Source organism: Canis lupus, chromosome 9, assembly GCF_011100685.1.
Source record: "Canis lupus familiaris isolate Mischka breed German Shepherd chromosome 9, alternate assembly UU_Cfam_GSD_1.0, whole genome shotgun sequence".
In the NCBI taxonomy this organism is placed as follows: domain Eukaryota; kingdom Metazoa; phylum Chordata; class Mammalia; order Carnivora; family Canidae; genus Canis; species Canis lupus.
In genome coordinates this window covers 27,134,050-27,154,616 of record NC_049230.1, presented here as the reverse complement: position 1 = coordinate 27,154,616, position 20,567 = coordinate 27,134,050, and the positions used below count along the sequence as shown (strand labels likewise).

The 20,567-nt window shown below is 44.0% G+C and overlaps 1 long non-coding RNA gene across 2 annotated transcripts in view; it reads right to left on the bottom strand.

Annotated features, from left to right (window-relative positions):
• Positions 1-20,567, bottom strand: part of LOC119873430 — a 44,972-nt gene that overhangs the window by 8,443 nt on the left and 15,962 nt on the right. The window lies entirely within an intron of this gene.

Below are 20,567 nucleotides of genomic sequence, written 5' to 3'. Positions count from 1 at the left end.
CACTTGTATCAGAGATTAGGATGCAGGCATTTGGCAGCAGGAGAACCATCTTGTGCCTCCCACACTACACTTACCATCTCTACCTATGGTACTCAGAGAAAAAGAAAATTTATTTTGTACCCCTGGTTTCCTCAGTCTCCAGTGCCCATCCCCACCCTTACCACTGTCTTCTCTAAAAAGCATCCTACTCGTCACCTGGAGCCCTATTCCAAGCTCACTTCCTCTGTGAATGCCTCCTAGAATTCCCCAGGCACAACTGGATACTCTGCTCCCAAAGTATTTCATACATGTCACCAAGATAACACTCACCACACAGTCATAATCATATAACAGCTGATGTTAATTGAGTACTTACTAAGATGGCCGGCACTGTGCCATGTCTTCCCCCTGCCGCACTGTCTCATTCATGCCTCAATGCAACCCTCTTAAGTAGGCACTCCTGATACTCTAGCTCCTCCTTCAGTCTTAAGCTGTGAGCACTTACAACTCATGAACCACATATACCTTACTCATCTTCACATCATCAACACCTCATACAGGGATTAGCACATAATTCAGGCTTGTTTCATTTGGATCCATTTAACTGCACTGCTAGTTCTTTGAGCCGAAAAAATGCTGTTAGCTACCCTATTACATGATGGAATCAAAGCTTTTCCAAAGGTCAAATTGAAGGCATGTGACACCTGATTTGTCTCAAGTCTTGGGGTCAGGAGCAAATGCATCTCGTGATGGATCACAATGGAGCCCAGCTGTTTGAAGATCACCATGCAAAGCCCACAATGACCAGGAACAGTTTGCAAAGCAAGTGCTGTGTCAGGAGCAGATTTCCGCTGCAGCATCTGCAAACACCACTGGAGTGTCCAGCTGGTCATGTGTGCCTTCTAAAAGAATGAGCCATCCATCACTGACTGATGACTCAGTTCTTAAACCAACGGGGAATAAACATTTGGTGGGCATACCCCATTATGGGTCCATACGAAATAAATTCACCAATATATATTAATATATTGAATGGTAACATTTCCTCATACAATAAATAGTTGCTGAAGACACAGCATTTTCAAGCATAGAAGATGAATAAAACCAGGCTCCTGCCTGTTCATGGTCCCCTAGGAGTGAAAGATGGGAAAATGAATCAGTACTGTGAACTGTGATATTATAATAAAGTTCTTAGACACTTGCTTGATCCCATAAACTCAGTTTCCTCATCTTTGAATTGAGAAGAATACTAATACCTACTTCATGGAGTTTGTGTGAGGGTCACAAGAGTTAATGCATGTAAAGAACTCAGAACAGGGCCTGACACATAGAAAAATCTGATCAATGTTAACAATAGACAAAGTACTGTGGAAGCAAAGAAATGGATCTGGCCTGTCTGGGGCCAGAAAAGGCTCCTCAGGAGAGGTGATGTGAGGCTAGGCCTCAAAGGATAAGGGGATGCCCACATGCCCAGAATAGCAGGAGAAGGAAGGAGAGTCTAAGAACAAAAGACACCAAGATTTAAATGATAGAGATAATGTATTCAGTCATCAAATCCATTTCTTCATCCTCGTGGGCACACAGCTAAACTACATTTCCCAGTCTCCCCTGCAGTTAACTGAGGTCACATGATTGAGCTCCAGCCAATGAAAGTGATGCAAGATCTATCTCCTAACACTTTCTGAGTACCTTCCATGGACTTTCATCCTCTCTGCTGCTGGTTGGGTGACTGGGATGAGCTTGCAGACACTTTTAGAGATAGAAGGAGCCTGGATCTCCTCATCCTGGCTTGGCGAAGAGCTGCCCAGGAACATCACATTAGACTGTATATAAGTAATATATAAAATTTTACTGCATTAAGGCACTGAGCTTTCAAAGTTTATTTGTTACCTCTGCAGAGCCTACCTTTACTTACTTACCCTGACTAACACAGTATGAAAGTTCATGTCAGGCTTGAACCATAATTAGAAGTTGTTCACTAAAATTTAGATTTATGGGGGAAAAGGCTAGAAAGATAAATTTCCAGGGATCAGTTTGCAAAGAAACCTAGATGCCTCACTAAGGACTGAAGAGTTTGTCCCATAAGCAAATTATCAGGACATTATCAAAAGGTCATAACTAGGGGAATAGCAGAATCAAACATATGCTTTCAAAAGAGCACCCTGAAAATGAGGAAGAAGAACCTGGGTGGAGGTGAGGCTAGAAGTGGAAATTCAGTTATTAATGCCCATTAGCTGTGAGGCCTTGAAGACAAGGACTGTATCATGCTCAGCATTCTATCCCAGGGTTTAGCTCCATACATGGCACATTAGCAGGCACTCAGTGTGAAATGGATGGATGGATGGATGGATGGATGGATGGATGGACGGACGGGCAGGCAGATACTATTACAATAATCCTGTTTAGAGTTGATGAGGCCCCAGGATTGTGGCAGTGGAGATGGAAAGGAAGGGATGGACTGGAGATATATTTAAGGAGTCAGAGTAGACAGGGTTTGGGGACCTATTGGCTATAGAGGATGATGGATTTCCAAGAAACATCAAGTTCGAGGTCCTAAAGTCAGAGCCCAGAGGCAAGGAAGACAAATAGTAGACAGGAGCCCTGTCGCCAGCCAGGCTTGCAGAAGGACCATCTCGAGACCTGGCCTTTTGCCAGACATTCAACACATATTTTCTCATAATCTCTGCAAACAGCCTCGCATCCCCCATAGAGACAAAGGAATTAAAGGGAGCAGATTTATCGATTTCCTAATATTTCCTGGCACGTCTTTTGGGGCTATAGCCAGGTCTGCTAAAGGTCTATATTCTCCCTTCACTCCCCTCCCGCCTTCTTTCCTTGAAAGCCAGTGTTCTCTCCCAAATGCTCCTCTTCTTCAACCTTTTGAGGGGTTCCCCACCTTCCTGATTCTGCGATTCCCCACTCTGAAATCCCTCCCACCTAAGCAGGCAGTGACATTCTATTCCACGAATCAACAAACTTTCTCTACAAAGGACCAGATAGTAGAAATTGTACATTTTATGGGCCATTCGAGCTCAACTCTGCTGTTTAGCTAGAGACAATATGGAAATGAATGAAATGAATAAATATGGCCATTTTCCTATAAATTTTACTTACAAAAACAAGCAATGCGCCCGATTTGACCCTGGGGCCATAAGTTGCCAACACCTGCTCCAGGCTGATCCAAGGCCATATTGGAGTGGAAATCACAGCAGGCAACCAGGAGACCTGAACTGTGTTTTGGTTTTATTGTGTCAACGTGAGCAAAGCATTTAGACGCTCTGGATCCAAGACAAGGGAGAACAGGGATGCTGTTGTCTGTTATGCACCCCCCTCACCCCTCCAATGTTGCAGATAAACAAGGAACAGGGAACTAACCAAACACTATCAGGTGCCAACCAGGGACTACAAATCCTACATTCCATATTTGATTTAATCCCCAGAGGAACTCAAAGATGTGTTCTCATGCCCACTTTTCAGATGAGAAAGGCAAGTCTCAGGTGATATAATGCTGTACTCTCGGTGACAGGTGCCAGCCCAAAAATAATCATCTCATCACACTGAGATGCTAAGAAATGACAGAGCTAGGTTTCTACTACAGCTCCAACCACTTCCAAGTTCAAGCTCTTTCCAGCAGATCACACTCTCTCCCAAGGAGAGATGCTGCCAGGGAAAGGCCAGCTGACCAGCTCTGGCCAGATTGGTTCTCAGCCTCAGCACCACATCCCTGGGTCTGGCCCTCAGCATGCAGGACCAAGAGCTGATGAGTCACTGGACGGACTCCCAGTAACCAAGCCCACAATGAACTAGCTATAACTCAGAACGCCTAAATGCCTCTTTCTCATGGAGGACATCATTCTTCTTTTTGTAGCCAGAATGTTCTAGTCCCTTAACCAGAACACACCCCTCCCTGTTACCAGAGCACACAAAGTTCAAATTAGAAATCACTGTGGCTAAGGAAGCAGTGCCAAATCCAAGTGGTAGTGGTGACTGACTCTGTTGCTGTCAAGAAGTAGTGTTTATTCTCACTTTGGTAACCTTTGTTTATCTCCTTTTTAGTCAAGGGAGCAAAGACAGCGCTCAGAATAACACCTATAAAAAAATTTTAAAATTAGGGGTGCCTGGGTGACTCAGTCAGTTAAGCATCCAACTCCTGATCTCAGCTCAGGTCTTGATTTCAGGGTGGTGAGTTCAAGATCCATGTTGGACTCCATGCTGGGCATTAATTAATTTATTTATTTATTAAAAATAACAAAATAAAAACACTGGATTCAAAGTGGATTTGAATTCCCAGCTCAAATCCTACCAACTCTATAGCCTTGGGGACACTGCTTAACCTCAACGTTCATCACCTGTAAATTAATTATTGAATAATGTCAACCTTAAAGACAGTTTGAGGAGCATAAAATAATGTATAAATGATAACATATGTGCCAGGCACATAGTAATGGCTTGGTAGGCATGAGCTATTTTATTATTATAATTATTATCACCACCATCATCACCATGATTACTTCTTCTACAGTATTATTATTTATTACTATTACTGTTATTGTCATGAACAGAGGTTAAGGGACATCTCAGAGCCAGCTACACTGGGAAGAATCTGGGCCTTGATAAATTTCAGCTCACCAGGGCCCGTAACAACTCCATTATCACAGCCATAAACCACTGGGGGCACCTTCAACACGCTGGCTGATATAATGCTGTACTCCGGGTGACAGAGGCCAGCCCATAAATAAATCAGACCAAGCTTCAAAGCCAGAGTATTCAGACTCCTAAAATTTAGTGGTATGCTTCTCTTCACAGCTAACACCATGCTCCCATCACAGGGACCCAAGTTTTCCATCACCGCTCGCTGGTCTAATGGAGAAGGGAGATGGGAAGGTAGAAGTAAGGGAGGCCATGAGCAGAGGGGAGGGGGCACAATGGTGGTGGTGCTGGGTCTGTCTAGGGATGGACAGACCACCAGACAACCACTACAGCCTTTCCAGTGCTCAGACCTACTGCTGTTTATTACCTGGGCCATTTGAAACTAATGGAAACTGACCAGGACACAGCATGCAGGATGCAGACCTAGGGCATAACTTTGTCGCCAGAACACCAGGTCCAACAGTAGGCTGGGGAGTAAGGTTACTTTGGTATGCCTTCCCCCAGGCTATCATGAAAACTAAAAAACAGATCTGTTCTCATTGGTCCAGGCCAGCCATCCCTGGGAGATGGGGAAAGAGGCTGAAATAGGGAAGCGAGGCAGGGAACAAAATGTCAAACGTGCAACCTGTACCTGCTCGTCACATGCCCACTTTGCTCAGAGATCAATTACATAACAAGTTTATATGCTCCAAAGTCAATCATGACATCAATTCCAAAATGAGATTTATTTCCTCTCCTGGGTGAAAAGTTGCATATTGACACACGTCTGCTACTCAGTGCCCTTCTTGTAAATTAATGCCTCTTTCCATCAGGGTCTGCATGGTGATGAGAGCAGGTGGTTGTTAGTAGCAGTCAGGCTCCAGCTGCATGGTTTGAAATGAAACTCCAGGGTGCAGCTTGATCCCAAGCGATTCACTGTCTCCAGGCTAAAGCCCACACCTTCGCGGCCACCCCCAGAAAAGGCACATTCCCTGAGCTCTGTGAGATGGGAAGTGGTCGCCTTCCCTGCTCCCTCATGCTCTTCTGCCCACGCTCACCCCTTCCTGAGCGCAGGCAACTTGGTAAGGCAGAAAAAGAGGCACTTTGCTACAATAATGATGCCCCTTGGTTCTCCCATAAGAGGGTATTTCTAATGGCAAAGTACATGTCTTTGGTCTTCACTCTGACAACTCAGCAGACCTAGAGGACCAGGGCTGGGGCTGTGAAAAGGATGGAGGAGGAGAGGATGGAGTCAGGACTCTGTGGGGGAGAAGTGAGAGCCTAAAAAGACCAGGAGGATCCCAGAATGGAAGTGCAGAAGAAGGGGAGCAATCAGAGAGAGAAGAGCCTTCCAGGGACTGGGCAACAGAGATTTAGGTATGGACTGGGAAGTGATCCAAAGCAGCAGCAAATAAATAGCTTTTACCCTCTGTGCATTCTTCGTAGCTGGCTGTGGGTTAGAATTTTCTTCCGGCAATAGTCTGCATCACCACACCTCTGCAGATGTCATGGATATTAGCAAGGTTCCCTCCTGTGCTGGTACTCTACCTGCCTTCCCCTGACAGCCCATTGAGAGCCCAAGAAGGACATCATTATAATGATAGTAATAGGGATTATAATAACAGCAAACAGGGATTTAATGCCTCCCGTGTGTTGGGTGCTGGTCTAAGCACTTTACAAATATTAACTCATTTAACTCCTCTTGAGAGCCCTCTGAGGGGTACAGCTATTATCCTAATTTTAGTAATAAGGAAACTGGAGAGCAGAGAGGTTAAGGAATTTACCCAAAGCCTCACAACTGGACAGTAGGTCAAGCTTAAATTCAACCCAACCACTCTGGCTCCAATGAATGACCACAGGCCAGGATAAAGCTGAGGCCTAGAGCTTGTGGCCATGTCAAGGAGTTTGGCACCAGGAAACAAAATGAAAAGAAGAGGTCAATGGCAAAAATGAACAATGAGGGAAGACTTGAGTGATTGCCTAGAAGATTCTCTGGCATTCAGGACTGGTTTGGTATAAAGGAGTATGGCCCACAGTGAGTGGATGATTCCACCTTGGCTGGGTAGGCTGGGAGTAGCAGACAGAGCAAGCAGCCAGCACCCATTACATTAGGGAAGGAGATTCTGACAAGTTCCCACCTGTCATCCACTGCTGCTCCTGCATGTGACCTTTTCCCCTTCTCTGACACTTTCACTATATTGAATAGGAGGAGCCCATTAGTTAGGCAACAAATACGAACTGAGAGCCTCAGCTAAGCTAAACACTGTCCTAGGTGCCTAGGGTCCATGGCAGAGATCAAGACAGAACCCTGCCCTTAATGTGCTTGTTTCCAAATGCAACCAGAGGAGTAAATTTTGAGCCAGAAATGGAGTGACTGAATAGGATGAGCACATCCGAAAGGTTGCTTTGAAAACAAAAGTCCAAATATATTCTGAGAACAAACTGATTTTTTTACAGCCTTTTTATGCCAGTCTGTAGGGAATGTTGGTGCTAAGGAAACCAATCTGATAAATTTTCATCAAAAATTGGGAAATTAGGGCTCCCTGGGTGGCTCAGCGGTTTAGCGCCTGCCTTTGGCCCAGGGCGTGATCCTGGAGTCCCGGGATTGAGTCCCACGTCGGGCTCCCGGCATGGAGCCTGCTTCTCCCTCCGCCTGTGTCTCTGCCTCTCTGCCTCTCTCTCTCTCTCTCTCTCTCTCTCTCTCTCTCTCTCTCTCTCTCTCTCCCCATGTCTATCATAAATAAATAAATAAAAATTGGGAAATTAAAAAAAAAACTGGGAAATTTTCAGGGCACCTGGGTGGCTCAGTGGTTGAGCCAATGTCAGCCCTGGGCTCAGGTTGTGATCCCAGGGTCTTGTGCTCGAGTCCCACATCAGGCTCCCCGCAGGGAGGGAGCCTGCTTCTCCCTCTGCCTATGTCTCTGTCTCTCATGAATAAATAAAATCTTTTTTAAAAATTGGGAAATTTTCTTGCAAGTGGTTCTCTAAGTCTTCTAAGGTTTAGCTGAACACCAAAAAGTTGTTCCAATAATCTCATCATAATGAGTCATTTGTATCACCTTTTATGAGTTCCATTCATTTTTTAAAATGTTTTTAAGTAGGCTCCATGCTGGGACTACAGAGACTGAACTCATTGCCTGGAGATCAAGACCTGAGCTGAGATCAAGAGTCAGATGCTTAACCGACTGAGCCACCAGGCACTCAAGTTCTATACATTCTTAAAGTGATAACATTTTAATGCACTTTGCAAATTATGGTGTCTTCCCTGAATGATATCTAAAGTTCACTTGACAGCCTTTATGTAAGCGTGTGTGCCATTCATTCCTTCATATAGTCAACAAGCAATTATTGAGTGCCTGCTCTGTGCTGGGCACTTGGAGTACAATGGTGGGAAAGACAAAGGCTTTGCTTTCAAGGGTCTGTGATATAGTGGGGACACAGATAACAAGAAAACAATTATAATACAGCATAAAATATAGCACCAAGCGGATGAGCACCCAGTAGTCCAAGGAGGACCTGGACTTGAGCAGTCAGACTGCATGAAGGAAGTGACATCTGAGACCTGCAGGCTGCAGAGAAGCAAGCATTAAAATACCCAGATTGAAAAAAAAAAAAATGCCAATACTTCTGGAAAGAACACTCAAGTTTAGGGAAAACCTACATTTGAATCCTAGCTGACCTGTTGGGTGCTGTTGGGCAGATTCCTTCATTTATCTGAACCTTGGCTTCCCAGTTGATGAGATGAGCTTATAATATTTACTCTGCAGGCTCAGGTTAAGGATTACTTATAAATTGCCTAGCACCGAGCCTGACACATAGTAAGTGCTTTCTAAATGGAAACCATTGTTTTTAGGTTAGTGAGAAGCCAATAAGCATTCATCCCTTTCAGTGCAGCAGGGGTAACCCTGAGCTGAGAAGAATGTGGTGGCCAGGGACTATAAAGTAAAAACATTGCCATATTTCCTCATTAAAATCTGGCTTCGCTTTGGAAAGGGGGAGATTTTTCCTACCTCCTCTCCCATATGCGGTGATTAACTAACCTGCTCCAAAGTGGGAGAAATGCCACTTTCCCCTCCAATAAATAATAAGGTGAAATTTTCCTACATGCTCCAGGCCACCCGGGGCTCATCTTTGTGAGCCAGCAGGAAACCTCTCCTGAGTGCTGAGGGTGACTGTAATTGAATCATTTGGCATGAAATTGGGGAAGGCACCGTAATAAATCAGACCTACTCCTGCATCCTCAAAGAAGCAGGCACCTAAGAGACCCAGATGCCAAACTAGCTGGGAGGGCCCAGCCACTGGGGCCACCAGAGGTTACATGCACTTCTGTACAGTTGGCAAATAGACACTTCCTGGAAATGTTGAAAGGAAGGATATCGAAAGGTCATCCCACCTATTTTTTGGCTCCAGGTAGCCTGCATTAACCTGCTGTACACAGATTGAGCTTTTGATGTGCTTATGAAAGAGATTCCTCAGGCAGTAGAAGCAGATAGTGGGATACTTTCCCACAGTAGTTCTGAGTCTGACAGTCTTGGAACCAAAGCTCTTTTCCATCTCTTACTAGCTGTGTGTCCTTGGGAAAGTTACCCAACCACACTGAGCTTCTTTGTTTGTAAAAATGGGGAATATAAAAATATGACCATATTAGTGTCCTACTGCTGCTATAACAAACTGTCACAAATTTAATGGCCTAAAACAACATAGATTTACTCTCTCAAAGTTCTGGAGGTCAGAAATCTGAACTCTGATTCACTAGGCTAAAGTCAAGGTTGCCTAGGTGGATTAAATCCAAGGTGAATTAAAGACCCAAATGTGGGACCAGAGACCATAAAAATTCTAGAAGGCACGGGCAGTAACTTCTCTGACATCAGCTATAGCAACATTTTTCTAGAGATGTCTTCTGAGGCAAGAGAAATAAAAACAAAAATAGACTATTGGAACTACATCAAAATAAAAAGCTTCTCTGCAGCAAAGGAAATAATCAACAAAACTAAAAGGCAACCTACTGAGCAGGAGACAATATTTGCAAATGATAAATTCAATAAAGGGTTAGTATCCAAAATTTATAAAGAACTTATCAGACTCAACACCCAAAAAGCAAATAATTCAATTTAAAAATGGGCAGAAGACATGAACAGACATTTCTCCAAAGAAGACATCCGGATGGCCAAAAGACATGATAAGATGCTCAACATCACTCATTATCAGGGAAATACCTATCAAAAGCACAATGAGATACCACCTCACACCTGTCAGAATGGCTAAAATCAACAACACAAGAAACAAATGTTGGCGAGGATGTGGACAAATAGGAACCCCCTTGTGCTGTTTGGAATGCATACTGGTGCAGCCACTGTTGAAAAACATACAGAGGTTCCTCAAAAAGTTAAAAATAGAACTACCTTACAATCCAGTAATCACACTACTGGGTATTTACCCAAAAGATACAAAAACGCCAAGTCAAAGGGAAACATGCACCCCTCTGTTTATTGCATTATTTACATCAGTCAAATTATGGAAGCAGCCCGAGTGCCCACTGATAGATGAATGAATAAAGATATGATATACATATACAATGGAATATTATTCAACCATTAAGAAAATGAAATCTCGGGATGCCTGGGCGACTTAGTGGTTGAGTGTCTGCCTTCAGCCCAGGGCATGATCCCAGGATCCGGGATCGAGTCCCACATCGGGCTCCCTGTGAGGAGCCTGCTTCTCCCTCTGCCTGTGTCTCTGCATGTCTGTCATGGATAAATAAATCTTAAAAAAAAAAAACTTAAAAAAAAAGAAAATGAAATCTTGCCATTTGCAACAACATGGATGGAGCTAGAGAATATGATGCTAAGTGAAATAACGCAGTCAGAGAAAGACAAATACCGTAGGATCTCACTTGTATGTGGACTTTAAGAAACAAAACAAATGAGCAAAGTTAAGGGAGGGGAGGAACCAAGAAATAGACTCTCACCTGCAGAGAACAAACCGATGCTTACCAGAGGGGAGGTGGAGGCAGTAGAGGAACTAGTGATGAGAATTAAAGTGCACACTTATTCTAATGAGCACTGAGTGTTGTATGGAAGTGTTGAACCACAATGTCGTACACCGGAAACTAATAGAACACTGTATGTGAACTCTACTGGAATTAAAATTTTTAAAGTTAATAAAAAAAAAAATAAAAGTCAAGGTGATCAGCAGGACTGGATCCTTCTGGAGATTCTCAGGGAGGGATCCATTTCCTTGCTGTTTTCAGCTTTTAGTGGCTGTCTGTATTTCTTGGCTCATGACCCCTTCCTCCACTGTGAAAGCATATCACTCCAAACTCTGCTTCATCACTTTGCCTTCTCCTCTGCTTCTGACCTGCTTGCCTCCTTCTTATGAGGACCCTTTTGATTACACTAACTTTATCACATCTGCAAAATTACTCAGATTCTGGGGATTAGGATGTGGACATATTAGGGAGGACCATTATTCAACCTACTGTAACCGTAAAAAGACAAAAGAAGACACACTTTCAAAGTACCTTACACAGTTCCTGGCACCCAAAAGACCCGTGGTAACTTCCCATCCTTCTCTCTTCCCTGCTCTCCACAGAACACCGGTGCCCAGAGGGACAATCGCCAGACATGCCCTGCCCTGATTTCATGGCACCAACGGTGCACTCCAGCACCAAAGCATTTTTTGCCCACCTGGAAGCTGCATATCCTCTCACTGAGACTGACTATCCCTGGCTCTGTGATGAGTCACCTCTGGCTATCACAGACCATTCTTCTGGTCAGGGGTTGTCTGCTTGCAAGGAAGAAAAACCCACTCAAACTAGATGGAGTCATTGCAGGTGAGCATCCAGGGACAGGAACCTGGGCCACAGAGAGTCCTCAGCTGTGATAGTCTCAACTCTCCCTCTGGACCATGTGCTCTTGCAGCTCTGCTTCTCTTGGCTCGTGTTCCCCAAAAACCAGCTATAAAGTCTCTACCTCCATTTCAGCTTGCCCATGGGCCTGACTGGCCTTGGCACCAGCTCTGACCCCAACACTGTGTGACTTTTCCTTGCCCAATACCACCTCATCCAGCCAGTCTCCACAGGCTTTGTTCAACTTACCAATAGAAATAATGAATTGACTCCATGCATCGCAGAGGCCTGTCTGAGTCAGTTTGTGCTGCTCTAGCAAGTACCATAGACTGGGTGGCTTAGGGATGCTTGGGTGGCCCAGCAGTTGAGTGGCTGCCTTCAGCTCAGGGTGTGATCCCAAGATCCGGGATCAAGTCCCACATCGGGGTCCCCGTGAGAAGCCTGCTTCTCCTTCTGCCTATGTATCTGCCTCTGTGTGAGTGTGTGTGTGTGTGTGTGTGTGTGTGTGTGTCTCATGAATAAATAAATAAATCTTTAAAAATAAAAAAAAAAAGACTGGGTGGCTTAGAACAATGGAAATTTCCTTCTTAGAGTTCTGGAGGCTGGAAGTCCAAGATCAGGGTGTGAGCATGGTCAGGCTGTGGTGAGAACACTCTTCCGGGTTGTAGATGGCCAACTACTCATTGGATCCTCACAGGGCAGAGAGAAAGAAAGCAAACTCTCTTGTAACTCTTATATGGGCATGAATCCCATTCATGGGGGCTTTACCCCCAGGGCCTCATCTAAGGTCAGTTACCTCCCAAAGGATCTACCTCCTAGTACCATCACACTGGGTGGTAGGCTTTCAACAAATGAATTTTGGTAGGGACACAATCTAATAATCATCTCCCTGAGTTAGGATCCACCTATGGTTCCATTAGCTGTATGTAGTTAAGGGGCCAAGATCCCAGGGCACAAATCTAGGCTCTTAGAAGGAGAAAGAGCAGTTTCCAAAAAGTCAGTCTGGGCTACACCCTCGCTTTAAGGCATACATACTTGACAACCATCCATCTCTAAAAGGGACACACAACTCTGCTAATATTCAAAAGTGATCATTAGTTTTATTAGTGCTTGGAACACCCGGGAATCATTAATAATAAACTGCTGCCTAATCGTTAAGAATGAGAACTCCATGAATTGTTAATCACAAATCCCCACTTCCTTGCCCTACAGCTGACAGCCTAGAATAGTAAAAGACACCAACAGGGCCCAGAATCTGATGCTGCCAGCTGCTCTGTCCCTCAAAGCAGAGCTGTCCATTTTCTCCAAGGATCCACGAAGCTCAACACATGGGTGAGACAGCTTGATCTCAGGACTCTAGGAATGTCGTCCTGTAATCTTAGACCTAAAACAATCATTGTAACGCCGGGACACCTGCACCCCGATGTTTATAGCAGCAATGGCCACGATAGCCAAACTGTGGAAGGAGCCTCGGTGTCCAACGAAAGATGAATGGATAAAGAAGATGTGGTTTATGTATACAATGGAATATTACTCAGCTATTAGAAATGACAAATACCCACCATTTGCTTCAACGTGGATGGAACTGGAGGGTATTATGCTGAGTGAAGTAAGTCAGTCGGAGAAGGACAAACATTATATGTTCTCATTCATTTGGGGAATATAAATAATAGTGAAAGGGAATATAAGGGAAGGGAGAAGAAATGTGTGGGAAGTATCAGAAAGGGAGACAGAACGTAAAGACTGCTAACTCTGGGAAACGAACTAGGGGTGGTAGAAGGGGAGGAGGGCGGGGGGTGGGAGTGAATGGGTGACGGGCACTGGGTGTTATTCTGTATGTTAGTAAATTGAACACCAATAAAAAATAAATTAAAAAAATAAATAAATAAATAAAACAATCATTGTCCGGCAAGACAAGAAATCTAAGCCTGATGTCTGAGCTTTTAATGAGTAATGTAAAATGTGCCTATTTAAGAAAATGTGGAGTTGAGTCTTGACCTCCAAAAGCCAAGAATTAAATAGCAGGCAGGGAAAGAGAAAGAATCTGACCAATGAAAGACCTCAGCCACATCTCAGAAATCATGGGGGACAGAGTCACCATGTCAATGGTGTTACTTATCACTAAGGTCTTGCGAGTCTCGTGACCACATGGCCATTGTCCCAAAAGGGATGTGGGATATCCTCATGTGAGTAAGCCTCCCCCGCTCCCCTCACCCCCCCAGCCCATGGAAAGGTAGCGGAATAAATGTGAGCTTGCTCCCACCCAGGCCCCACCAGACTTCCTCTGTTCCAAAAACACTGGAAAAACAGAGGTGGTTTAGGAAACTCTATTGGAACAACCAGACTCTTGCCATCAGGACAAAAAGAGGGGACCCTTCTCAGCCAGAGTTGACAGGGTCCTGCCTCTGCTGAGCCCAGTGTAATGGAACACAGAGGGAATGAGAGAGGGATGCGTGCTCTGTATGTTTATCAGCCCCTTTCCAATTTTGTGTCTGAAATCAAACAGCCAAGGATCTGTATGCTTTGAATTTTAATCTGTCCCTTTAGGGCAGTCACAGGTTATGAATACAGAGAACAAGTTCTGGGTACAGTGAACCAGCTATGTACATACATTTATCCCTGGTGTTTCCCTTTACCAAGTCCTCAGCATAGAAGTCCTCCTGCCTTATTTTAGCCAAAATTCTCATTCCCAAAAAAAATTTTAAAAAGAGAGACATTTTTATTTCCATCCAATAAAGACTATCTGACCATGCTCTGAAGGCACACAGAGAGGCTGATGAAATCTCCTTTAGTCTCTCAAACACTTAATCTACTCTGACATCTCTGTCCCCAGGTGACCATGGTAGGGAAGGACTCTGCTATCACCGGAGGTTGGCCACCACAAAAGCAGATTCTTCATTTTCAAAACATCTTATCCACAGTGGCAAAGAAGAAAAACCCTAAGTATTCATTCTGTAGGGTCTCAAAACTGAAATAGAAGTTAAAATAATTATCAAAATGTGAATATTAGAACTTGGTGAGGAGCCATTGATTTTAGATATCTTGGATTTATGTATTCCTTTTATGTTGCCTCATGTTATGTGCTCCAATATCTTTGGTCATGTTCTGCATTCTCATAAGTTATGTTGCTGTCTATAGATGTAAGAGATGGAGTTCTAAATTATGAGGGGTGGGGGGGGGGGGAAACACATTATCTGAGTAGGAAAAGATGACGCCACAAGCAGCTCCTGAAGTTCCCTATAAATCAAAGCACCTGACACTCAACTTGGCCATGAGTAGATCTGACACTCAGCCAGGTCTCAGTCTACATATTTGGCAAGTATATAATGAATGGCTGATTGGGATTTAATCCTATTTAACTTGCAAATATGAAAAGAGAAAGAAAATGAGATAAGTTTTTTCAAGGCAAATTGGTTTTATTTTTGTAGAATCAAAGGGCAGTTCTGCTTTCTTTTCCCATTTTAGACTCTATTCAAGATGTCCATTTAAATCTAATCAAAGGCTTCTTCTCTTGCATACCGCATCAGTGTTCCTGAAATTAGGGGTGATCAACCACCATACAACTCAGAAAATATCAAGCCGTGTTGTTATTTTTTTTTTTAATTTAAGATCTGCTTTTATAAACAGGTTAAACTACAGAGTGAGCCTACAGACTTCATGTGAATTACACTTCCTCTGGGATTCATTAAAAAAAAAAAAAAAAAAAGACTCAACCTTTTCCAGAGGGAAATCTTCCAGCCATGAGCCACCTATGCAAACACAATTATGAAAAAGAACCCCCCTTCGCACAAAGACATTTATCCTTGTATTTTTCCCATTTGAAATCGGCCTTAATGCTAAGTGGACCCCTGCAGTTCATTGATTTCTTTCTCTGCTGCCTTCGAGGACAAAATTGCCTAGAAAAGGGTTACTAGGAGACTCAACTCTGCAAAGTAGATGGAGAAAGTTTCAGCTGGAAAATATTCCTCCAGGGGATGAGCCATGGGGCATTTTTCTGGCACCAGGAGGGTAATCTCATTGGAAACCGAAGGAAACAGAGCTGTACCCAGCAGCCTAAAATTCTAATGATCTGCTCCTTGCTCTGTCTCTATGGCCCTTTAGTCTCTCCTCCACCTTCTTCAGCTGGAAGAACTGCCCATCCTTTGAAGCCCAGCCCATCGACAACTGCTCTCTAAAGCTGTTTTGGCCTTTTGTCCAGATGAAGACAACCCTTGAGGAGAAAGGTATTTTTCTGTGAGGATGAATGAGAAATGGTTTGAAAATAGCAATGGGGCCCAAAGAAAGACTAATAATCACTCCGCACCTCACTGAACAGGACCACTAGACTTCACCTGCCCTCTAATTTGACCACATGTTGTTAAGGGTCAGAATTATATTCCCAGAACCTCCCACAGAGCCAAAGAGACAATCTACTCTCAGAAAATTCCTGGATACCATCGTCAGTGGCTCAGTCAGCTGAACATCCGACTCTTGATTTCAGCTCAGGTCACAATCTCACGGTGGTGACATAGAGCCCTGTATCGGGCTCTGTACCCACTGGGGAGTCTGCTCAAGATTTTCTCTCTCTCCCTCTGCCCCTTCTCTCTCTCTCTCTCTCTCTCTCTCTCTCTCTCTCTCTCTCTCATAAATTAATCTTTAAGAAAAAAAGAACATGGGGACACCTGGGCTCAGCAGTTGAGCATCGGCCTTTAGGCTCAGGTTGTGACCCTGGGTCCAGGATGAAGTCCAGCATCAGGCTCCCTATGAGGAGCCTGCTTCTCCCTCTGCCTATGTCTCTGCCTCTCTCTCTGTGTCTCTCATGAATAAATAAATAAAACATTAAAAAAAAAAACACTATTGAGTAGATGAATGATGGAGGCCACCTACTCTCAGACACAAAGAAAGATGGGCATAGTGTTCTCCAAGAGCCACTGAGCATGACAGGATCCAGGGGGATTCTGAAGGCAGGAACCCCAAAAGTGGAAGGAAAGGAAAAGAAAGGAAAGGAAAAGAAGAAAGGAAAGGAAAGAGGAACGGAAAGGAAAGGAAAGGAAAGGAAAGGAAAGGAAAGGAAAGGAAAGGAAAGGAAAGGAAAGGAAAGGAAAGGAAAGGAAAGGAAAGGAAAGGAAAGGAAAGGAAAGGAAAGGAAAGGAAAGGAAAGGAAGGAAAAAAGAAGGAAGATCCAAAGTGCTGACTGACTCCACCACTCAGCTGCAAATCCTCTGTCAAGGGCCACTCTTCGGCACCTAAGGTGTTTTTGACCTATTATCCAGAACTTTGTTGCCTTTATATCCTCTCTTACCAGAGCTCACCCTGGGCCTCACCTAGCCAAATCTTAGAGAGAGCAAAAGACAGCCAGGAATATGCCTCTGATATGCAAACTAACCTATCCAGAGCCATACCCCTCCTGTCTGACCCATGCACCCCAGGAGGCAATGTTTTTATTCATCCCAGGGCCAGGTACCTAGCAACTAGGGGCCAGCTTTATAGCCTGGGGCCCATCAATAGCTGATCCTCCACTGCTTACTTACCCTGCCCTGCCTTGCCTTTGAAAACTCCTATAAACGTCAAGGCCTTGGCATTCCTCTCACTCCTGCCTTTCCACCTCCTGATCAACACTAGTGCTTCCCCATCTGGCCCTGCATGGCATGCCTCCTACTTCTGTGATGTGTGAGTATAATAAACCTCATTTTCCTGAGCTTCTCCCGGGTCTTCTCTTGTGGCTACTCCTGAGAGACCATCACCTAAAAGAACACACAGAACATGCCCTGACTCACACAACATACACACCAAAAGAGACTTCTCTTCCCTGTACAGTTCCACAAGCCGTGGGGCCAGATCACTGTGTCCTTCCTCCAGTATCACCACAACATGATAAGGCTCTTTCTACCTTTGGTTGCCCCATACTCTTTCATTCGCCACTTCTGGATTATATCTAGCCTGCAGCCAATAAAAGAACCAAATAACTCTCCACAGTGTAATCCCACAATGTAAGTTTTTCTGTTAGATCTGCAAGAAATACTCTCTTGTTTAGAGATGGGGTTGGTTCATGGAGAAAGCCGTTTCCCTCAGGAACAGGAGTAAAGCTAAATGAAGCCAAGCAGAGAGAGGTAGACATCAGAGGCCTAGAGAAACAGAGAAGCAGGCGCTCAGTTCCCAGAGTCCTGCCTTCCATTCTATGTGGCACCCCATACTCTAAATAAATAAATAAATAAATAAATAAATTTTAATTTTCTGATTTTTTTTAAGATTTTATTTATTTATTTGAGAGGGTGAGACTGAGCATAAGCAGGAGGAGCAGCAGGCAGAAGGAGAGGGAGAAGCAGATTTCCTGCTTAACAGGGAGTTTGACATGGGTCTTCATCCCAGGACCCTGAGATCATGACCTGAGCCCAAGACCAACCCTTAAACCACTGAGCCATTAAGGTGCCCCAAAATTTTAAAAAGCTGCTGTTTCAGATGCCTGGGTGGCTCAGTGGTTGAGCATTTGCCTTTGGCTCGAGTCAATCCTGGGGTCCTTGGATCAAGTCCCACATCCATCTCCCCACAAGGAGCCTGTTTCTCCCTTTGCCTATGTCTCTGCCTCCTTCTGTGTCTCTCATGAATAAATAAATAAATACAATCTTAAAAAAAAAATCTTCTGTTTCTAGTCAGCTCTATCCCTTCCCACCATCACATGCTCCTGATTTTCATCACAAGATCAGTCATATCAAACTTTGGACATTGGTACAAGGTCCTGCACCTTCTCAGCTGCAGCCTGCTTGTTGTGTTTCCTGAGAGCACCATTTCCTGTAGAATGTCCCCTCAACCACAGATTCCTCAATACTGTGAAGGACTCCACCACCCACTAAGCCAGGGAAACACTGGCATTTGGGGCTGAATTGTATCCCCTCCAAAATTCATGTTTTGTAGCCCTGATTTGTAGCTCAGAATGTGCCTGCGTTTGTCAATAGGGGCTTTTAGGAGGTGATTAAGTTAAAATGAGGGGAGCCTTGGTGGCTCAATCGGTTAAGCATCTGCCTTCAGCTCAGGTCACGATCTCAGGGTCCTGGGATCAGGTCCCATATCAGGCTCTCTGCTCAGCGGGGCATCTACTTCTCCCTCTGCTAGCTCGCTCTCTCTCTCTCTCTCCCTCTCAAATAAATAAATAAAACATTTGAAAAAAAAAAAAGTTAAAATGAGGGCTTTAGAATGGGCCTAATCCAATCTGACTGGTGTCCTTATAAGAAGAGGAAATTTGGATACAGAGAGACCCATCAAGGCACACAGACGGAGGTAAGACCACCTGAAGACAGATACAGCAAGAAAGTAGCCATCCAAAAGCCAAGGAGAAATGCCCTGGAAGAAACAAATCCTGATGGCAACTTTATCTTGGACTTCCAGCCTATAGACTAATAAATCTCCTGATTCCAGCCACCCAGTCTGGGGGACTTTGTTATGGCAACCCAAGTAGACTAACAGACTGACCGTACATCTCTTGGAGACTTCCAGTGTACACTGACAAGGCAGAGGCTCCGCGAAGTCCTGACATAAGGACGACTGTTTACCTCTAAACAGCCCTTCCCAAACTTCTGTATTTCTTCCCTGCACAGAACTGCCATTATCAAGGCTGATGGCAGAGAAAAGGCCATCTGGATATCAGTAAAAATTATGTTCTTGCTCTTCAGAAATAAAGAGGTAGGTAGAAAAAAAAAAAAAGAGGTAGGTAGATAATTATCAAAACCATTCCCAAATTATAAAGAAAGGAGGGATGCCATTAAAATGTCAAAGTCTTCTTGGTACAGTGAGAAAAGCACCAAAGCTAAAGCCAAAGTTCAGATTCCCTCTCTGCTCTTAACTGACTCAGCCACCTTGGTCAAGTCCCTTGCCTTCTCTGACCTCACTTTCCCCATTTGTAAAGTGAGTGGACCAACCCAATGATCACGTCAGCTAGATTTTGCCCAAGTCATCAAATGCTGGTGTGTCAAGGTTTCTTGGAGTTGCAGAGTTAACTTGCCAGACTCTCCTTCTCTTCATTCCTAACATTCCAACTGGAGTTCTCCTGTGGTTTACATTTTAAATTTGAAAGCATATCTCCTGACTAAGTGCCCAGTTTCTAAAGTTTCCAATGTTCCTGATCTTTAATTTTTCTAATCTTTAGCTGTTATATCAGAATAACACATTTTGATGAATAACCAGGATACCCCAACTCCATATATTTCTTTTACCCTTTGTCCTCTCTTCACAACTCTGAGCATTCATTTTATGCTAACCATCTCCAGGAAGGGATCACATAGCAAAATACAGAGAACAAATGAGTCAATTCTTGGCTTTTGAACTGAAAATTCATAAATCCTGGGTGGAATGGGGGTATAGAAGGTACATGAAGAAGAGTAAAACTGGACTGACTAGCTGGGGATTTCCTGGAAAGACTTCTGATTCCAAAATGGTAGAACAAAAATTCTTTCTACCCCCTGTCTTCCCTTCTCAAAACTCATCCCAAGATAATAAAGAGAGCAAGATACAGGAACATAAACTCCATATTAATGAGGCTACAAGTTATCTGTAAAGTCAAACCATGACATATAGAAATAGAGAAGAATAAAGGAATGAAAAATGACATGGCAGAGAAAGGTCAAAGCTGAGTGCCAGAGAAAGAGATCATAAAAAGCAAACCAGTTCATCACCTCAGACCTACAGAAAGGCAAAAAGGATTGGAGGCAAAAAAAAAAAAAAAAATAGCCTGGAACGTGGTGCATGGTAAATGGTGGACTTCTTGAAAATCCATATAAAGAACACATTGACCTTATGATAGCTGAGATCCAAGATGGCACCCAAGGATCCCCATTTCCTGCCACCCACATTTATGTTATGCCCTCCTACGCTGGACCAGGGTCAGTCTGTGTGGTCAACAGAACATCACAGAAGCAACAGTAAGTCTAGCAACTTCTAGGACTAGGTTATGAAAGACACACTGCAGTTTCTATGTGGGCCTCTCTCTCTCTCTTTCTCTCTCTGTCTCCCACCACTACCACCATGAGCTAGTTTGGGACTTTCTCAACAGCAACACTGGAAGCCAGAAAATAATGAAGCAGCATATAACATTCTGACTAAAAATTATTTTCCGTCTAAAATTCTTGCCCCCAGTGAAACT